The 7,500-nt window shown below is 42.5% G+C and overlaps 1 protein-coding gene across 6 annotated transcripts in view; it reads left to right on the top strand.

Moving 5' to 3' along the window:
• The window catches only part of LOC117749412 (receptor-type tyrosine-protein phosphatase mu-like), a 205,962-nt gene that overhangs the window by 24,300 nt on the left and 174,162 nt on the right, over positions 1-7,500 (top strand). The gene's annotated exons all lie outside the window — the stretch shown is intronic.

Here is a 7,500-nt window from a genome sequence, read left to right as displayed (position 1 = left end):
GAGTATAGTGACCTCCACAAGGGAATACTGTCCTCCACAAGGGAATACTGTCCCCTGTAAGGGTATAGTGACCTCCACAAGGGGATACTGTCCCCTGTAAGGGTATAGTGACCTCCACAAGGGAATACTGTCCCCCATAAGGGAATACTGTCCCCTGTAAGGGTATAGTGACCTCCACAAGGGGACATTGTCCCCTGCAAGGGTATAGTGACCACTCCTTCACTTCCTGATGTCCTTGCTTCCTTCTCTACCTTTTGTTTCCTTCCTGTCTGAATATCATTTCTCTGTTACAAAAAGCCTGTTGTTTTCTTGCTGCTATCATGTCTCATCCTCACTGTGTGTATGTGTGTGTGTGTGTGTGTGTGTGTGTGTGTGTGTGTGTGTGTGTGTGTGTGTGTGTGTGTGTGTGTGTGTATTGTGTCTCACCAGCTAAATGCCACCACTGACACCACAGGCCACCTCTGTCTGTCATAGTGGGTGCGTCCACTGTCACTTTCAATCTCAAGCACACACACACACACACACAGACACACACACACTGCCTCAGGTGCTGCTGGGAGCTGCACGTGTCACTTCCTCTGCCTGTCCAATCTCGTCCAATCACCTCTCAGGGTCCAGTTTTGCGGAGTGTTAGCATCACCACATGCTAACGGCTAACTGTGAGACTACTAGGGCTGAACACACGCACACACACACACACACACACACACACACACAGAGCTGCTGGTGTTCACAGCTGATAATAACACACATTAGATGAGCCTGGTTACACACTAATGCTAATTTGTGTGTGTGTGTGTGTCTGAGGGGGGGAGACAGTGTGTGAGATGGAAAGACAAAGATAGGAAGGAAACGGCTCCTTCCTGAAGTCTGATGCATAATAACACTTATCCTGTATCTCTATCTCCTCCTTTCCTCTTCTTCCTCCTCTTCTAGCTCCTCTTCCTTCTCCTATACCTCCTCTACCTCCTCCTTTCCTCTTCTTCCTCCTCCTATACCTCCTCTACCTCCTCCTTTCCTCTTCTTCCTTCTCCTATACCTCCTCTACCTCCTCCTTTCCTCTTCTTCCTCCTCCTATACCTCCTCTACCTCCTCCTTTCCTCTTCTTCCTTCTCCTATACCTCCTCTACCTCCTCCTTTCCTCTTCTTCCTCCTCCTATACCTCCTTTACCTCCTCCTTTCCTCTTCTTCCTCATCTTCTAGCTCCTCTTCCTTCTCCTATACCTCCTCTACCTCCTCCTTTCCTCTTCTTCCTCCTCCTATACCTCCTCTACCTCCTCCTTTCCTCTTCTTCCTTCTCCTATACCTCCTCTACCTCCTCCTTTCCTCTTCTTCCTCCTCCTATACCTCCTTTACCTCCTCCTTTCCTCTTCTTCCTCATCTTCTAGCTCCTCTTCCTTCTCCTATACCTCCTCTACCTCCTCCTTTCCTCTTCTTCCTCCTCCTATACCTCCTCTACCTCCTCCTTTCCTCTTCTTCCTCCTCCTCTAGCTCCTCTTCCTTCTCCTATACCTCCTCTTCCTCCTCCTTTTCTCCTCCTCTGGCTCCTTGTCTCCTCCACTATGTTGATGAATACCAGTCACAGTGTTATCAGTACTACTAGTAGCAGTACTCATCCATCCTTTTCTTTGTGGAACACATTCTTCTTACTCTTTAACTGTACTAACCAAAAGCTTTGTGTCTTTAGTCCCAGCTCGTCCTGATATAGTTCTTGTTTCAATGCATGTTGTTGCTCAGTATTCAGACATATTTGTAGTTCTTCTGACTCAGCTGTTCGTAGTCAACGTGTTGCTGCTCCTCAGCATTGGTCACCTTGAACAGTCTCTCCTCTTACTTCTTGGTCTTATATCCTCTGATATGATCGTATTTCTTCAGATATCATCATTTAGAGATCGGGCTCTTTCTAATTGGTCCTTTCATTGCTGATGTGTGTCGGAGGGACAATGAAACAGGAAGTCAGCTGCGTCACTTTAAATGTTACCGAACATATTTAGAGACGACCTCGTGAAATCTGTGGAAGGAGCTTGTTACAGCACAACGCCTGGAAAAGGCAAAAAGACACGTTTGATCTAAAATGGCCGACGTAAATAAATATCTTCATTTTGATTTTTTATTTGTATACTACTTCAGTAGTGTTTGACATTTTAATATTACTGCAATAGTATTGAATTTTTATGAAGTTGTATTTTGATATTAGTGCAATGGTATTTCAACAATATGTCAGTAGTTTTTTGATATAACTGCAGTATATCTTTCATATTTCTCTGTCACAAAGTAACGGTTTCTTTGTGTCGTCCTGTTTGAAACACTTCATCGATCGGTCTCATGATTCAACACAAAGTACAGAGTTCAGAGAGGAGGAGAGGAAGCAGGAGAAGGAAGGAGCAAAACCACAGAAGAAGAGAGACGAGTGATTTTCCTAATCAGGACCAGATGGTTTCATTCAGCCAAGCGTACTTCAGAGAGGGAGGGCGAGCGAGCATCTCACACAGGGGGAGAGAGAGAGATGAAAAGAGGAAGAGTTAGTAAAAGAAGACGAGTGCAGCTCCACCCAGGCGCTTTGCCAGCTGACGAACAGGCGTGTGTGTGCACGTGTGTGCGTACATGTGCGTGTGCGTGCATGTGTGTGTGTGTGTGTGTGTGTGTGTGTGTATGATTGGCTGCCTGTTAATAGATTACAGTGGAATAGGGATTGGCAGCAGCAGAGGTCTAATCCGGCCCACCAGCAGATCAGCTAAATGTTATCAGATCTCTACGGACTCTAATGGAGACCAGTTCCCCCCCACAGAGACTCAGAGAGTCTGAGACTCAGAGACTCTGAATATTTCACTTTTTATCTGTTCAGTTTCTTCACACGGTATCTTGTCCAGACTCCTTTATTTACTTGTCCTCTCTAAAGATTCACCAAATCTTTTTATGGCTAAACCTGAACCAGCCTTAACTATAGACCTGAACCAGCTCTAACTATAGACCTGAACCAGCCTTAACTATAGACCTGAACCAGCCTTAACTATAGACCTGAACCAGCCATAACTATAGACCTGAACCAGCTCTAACTATAGACCTGAACCAGCCTTAACTATAGACCTGAACCAGCTCTAACTATAGACCTGAACCAGCCTTAACTATAGACCTGAACCAGCTCTAACTATAGACCTGAACCAGCTCTAACTATAGACCTGAACCAGCTCTAACTATAGACCTGAACTAGCCTTAACTATAGACCTGAACCAGCTCTAACTATAGACATGAACTAGCCTTAACTATAGACCTGAACCAGTCCTAACTATAGACCTGAACCAGCCTTAACTATAGACCTGAACCAGCTCTAACTATAGACCTGAACTAGCCTTAACTATAGACCTGAACCAGCTCTAACTATAGACCTGAACCAGCCTTAACTATAGACCTGAACTAGCCTTAACTATAGACCTGAACCAGCTCTAACTATAGACATGAACTAGCCTTAACTATAGACCTGAACCAGCTCTAACTATAGACCTGAACCAGCCTTAACTATAGACCTGAACTAGCCTTAACTATAGACCTGAACCAGCTCTAACTATAGACCTGAACTAGCCTTAACTATAGACCTGAACCAGCTCTAACTATAGACCTGAACCAGCTCTAACTATAGACATGAACTAGCCTTAACTATAGACCTGAACCAGCTCTAACTATAGACCTGAACCAGCCTTAACTATAGACCTGAACTAGCCTTAACTATAGACCTGAACCAGCTCTAACTATAGACCTGAACCAGCCTTAACTATAGACCTGAACCAGCTCTAACTATAGACCTGAACTAGCCTTAACTATAGACCTGAACCAGCTCTAACTATAGACCTGAACCAGCCTTAACTATAGACCTGAACTAGCCTTAACTATAGACCTGAACCAGCTCTAACTATAGACATGAACTAGCCTTAACTATAGACCTGAACCAGCTCTAACTATAGACCTGAACCAGCCTTAACTATAGACCTGAACTAGCCTTAACTATAGACCTGAACCAGCTCTAACTATAGACCTGAACTAGCCTTAACTATAGACCTGAACCAGCTCTAACTATAGACCTGAACCAGCTCTAACTATAGACATGAACTAGCCTTAACTATAGACCTGAACCAGCTCTAACAATAGACCTGAACCAGCTCTAACTATAGACATGAACTAGCCTTAACTATAGACCTGAACCAGCTCTAACTATAGACCTGAACCAGCTCTAACTATAGACATGAACTAGCCTTAACTATAGACCTGAACCAGCTCTAACTATAGACCTGAACCAGCTCTAACTATAGACCTGAACCAGCTCTAACTATAGACCTGAACTAGCCTTAACTATAGACCTGAACCAGCTCTAACTATAGACCTGAACTAGCCTTAACTATAGACCTGAACCAGCTCTAACTATAGACCTGAACTAGCCTTAACTATAGACCTGAACCAGCTCTAACTATAGACCTGAACCAGCTCTAACAATAGACCTGAACCAGCTCTAACAATAGACCTGAACCAGCTCTAACTATAGACCTGAACCAGCCTTAACTATAGACCTGAACCAGCCTTAACTATAGACCTGAACCAGCCTTAACTATAGACCTGAACCAGCCTTAATTATAGACCTGAACCAGCTCTAACTATAGACCTGAACCAGCCTTAACTATAGACCTGAACTAGCCTTAACTATAGACCTGAACCAGCCTTAACTATAGACCTGAACCAGCTCTAACTATAGACCTGAACCAGCCTTAACTATAGACCTGAACCAGCTCTAACTATAGACCTGAACCAGCCTTAACTATAGACCTGAACTAGCCTTAACTATAGACCTGAACTAGCCTTAACTATAGACCTGAACCAGCTCTAACTATAGACCTGAACCAGCCTTAACTATAGACCTGAACCAGCCTTAACTATAGACCTGAACCAGCTCTAACTATAGACCTGAACCAGCTCTAACTATAGACCTGAACCAGCCTTAACTATAGACCTGAACTAGCCTTAACTATAGACCTGAACTAGCCTTAACTATGGACCTGAACCAGCCTTAACTATAGACCTGAACCAGCTCTAACTATAGACCTGAACCAGCTCTAACTATAGACCTGAACTAGCTCTAACTATAGACCTGAACCAGCCTTAACTATAGACCTGAACCAGCTCTAACTATAGACCTGAACCAGCTCTAACTATAGACCTGAACCAGTCCTAACTATAGACCTGAACCAGCCTTAACTATAGACCTGAACCAGCTCTAACTATAGACCTGAACCAGCTCTAACTATAGACCTGAACTAGTCCTAACTATAGACCTGAACCAGCCTTAACTATAGACCTGAACCAGCCTTAACTATAGACCTGAACTAGTCCTAACTATAGACCTGAACCAGCCTTAACTATAGACCTGAACCAGCTCTAACTATAGACCTGAACCAGTCCTAACTATAGACCTGAAACAGCCTTAACTATAGACCTGAACCAGCCTTAACTATAGACCTGAACCAGCTCTAACTATAGACCTGAACCAGCTCTAACTATAGACCTGAACCAGCCTTAACTATAGACCTGAACCAGCTCTAACTATAGACCTGAACCAGCTCTAACTATAGACCTGAACCAGCTCTAACTATAGACCTGAACCAGTCCTAACTATAGACCTGAAACAGCCTTAACTATAGACCTGAACCAGCCTTAACTATAGACCTGAACCAGCCTTAACTATAGACCTGAACCAGCTCTAACTATAGACTTGAACCAGCTCTAACTATAGACCTGAACCAGCTCTAACTATAGACCTGAACCAGTCCTAACTATAGACCTGAAACAGCCTGAACTATACACATTAGATTACATTACATGTCATTTTTCATATTTATGTTTATAGTTAGGAGTGGTTCAGGTCTATAGTTAGAGCTGGTTCAGGTCTATAGTTAAGGCTGGTTCAGGTCTATAGTTAAGGCTGGTTCAGGTCTATAGTTAGGACTGGTTCAGGTCTATAGTTAAGGCTGTTTCAGGTCTATAGTTAAGGCTGGTTCAGGTCTATAGTTAAGGCTGGTTCAGGTCTATAGTTAAGGCTGGTTCAGGTCTATAGTTAAGGCTGGTTCAGGTCTATAGATAGGACTGGTCAACAAAGTCACGACTGTTTGCTGTCCTGGCTCCTCATTGGTGGAACGAGCTCCCCATTGACATCAGGACAGGAAGTCTCTACAAACTAAAAACACATCTTAGTGACTACACCATGAATAGGGAAGGAAGAGCCGTAGTAGCACTTTAGTAGCACTTAAATGTCCCTTACTGATAGCACTTTGTAGTTTAACACTTTAGTAGCACTTAAATGGCTCTTACTGATAGCACTTTGTAGTTTAACACTTTAGTAGCACTTAAATGGCTCTTACTGATAGCACTTTGTAGTTTAACACTTTAGTAGCACTTAAATGTCTCTTACCGATAGCACTTTGTAGTTTAACACTTTAGTAGCACTTAAATGTCCCTTACCGATAGCACTTTGTAGTTTAACACTTTAGTAGCACTTAAATGTCTCTTGCCGATAGCACTTTGTAGTTTAACACTTTAGTAACACTTAAATGTCTCTTACTGATAGCACTCTGTAGTTTAACGTTATTGAAGAAATGTTACTTTCTTGATTCTTGTTGTTCTGAGTTTGGACTCATGGTTTAATGCACTTATTGTAAGTCGCTTTGGATAAAAGCGTCAGCTAAATGACATGTAATGTAATGTAATGTACCTGTATGTGTTTATGTATATTTATGTGTAGATATGTATTTATATATGTGTATATTATAGCATATATATGTGTATATATTTATATCTACTATAATATATATATATATATATATATATATGTATATATATATATATATATATATATATATATATATATAATGATATATACATATATAAATATTGATACAGTATATGTATCTGGGGTGCAGCAGGATGTAAAGGGTTAATGGTGCTCTAACTTGTAGGACTTGTAGTTATTGATCAGGTGACTGGAGAATAAAGAGGGCAGACGATCAATAACTGCACATTATGATTAATTACTACTGCACACACACACACACACACACACACACACACACACACACACACACACACACACACACACACACACACACACACACACACAGTGTCCTCAGGGTGTGTTTTCTATTCCCTGTCATCACTCTTTGTGTTAGTGTGTGTGTGATTGTGTGTGTGTGTGTGTGTGTGTGTGTGAAGAAACGTGTGTGTTTCTCTCATTTCCTCTCGCCGAGATGAACGCCATGACAACAATCTGCTCCCTCTGAAACTGTCTCTTTCTCTACCTGTCTGTCTCTCTACCTGTCTGTCTCTCTACCTGTCTGCCAACTCTCTACCTGTCTGTCTCTCTACCTGTCTATCTCTCTATCTGTCTGTCTATCTCTCTACCTGTCTGTCTCTCTACCTGTCTATCTCTCTATCTGTCTGTCTATCTCTCTACCTGTCTGTCTC

The sequence above is a fragment of the Cyclopterus lumpus genome, chromosome 20 (assembly GCF_009769545.1).
Source record: "Cyclopterus lumpus isolate fCycLum1 chromosome 20, fCycLum1.pri, whole genome shotgun sequence".
NCBI lineage: Eukaryota > Metazoa > Chordata > Actinopteri > Perciformes > Cyclopteridae > Cyclopterus > Cyclopterus lumpus.
The sequence above is the reverse complement of the archived record's forward strand: the minus strand, read 5'-3'. Positions and strand labels throughout refer to the sequence as shown.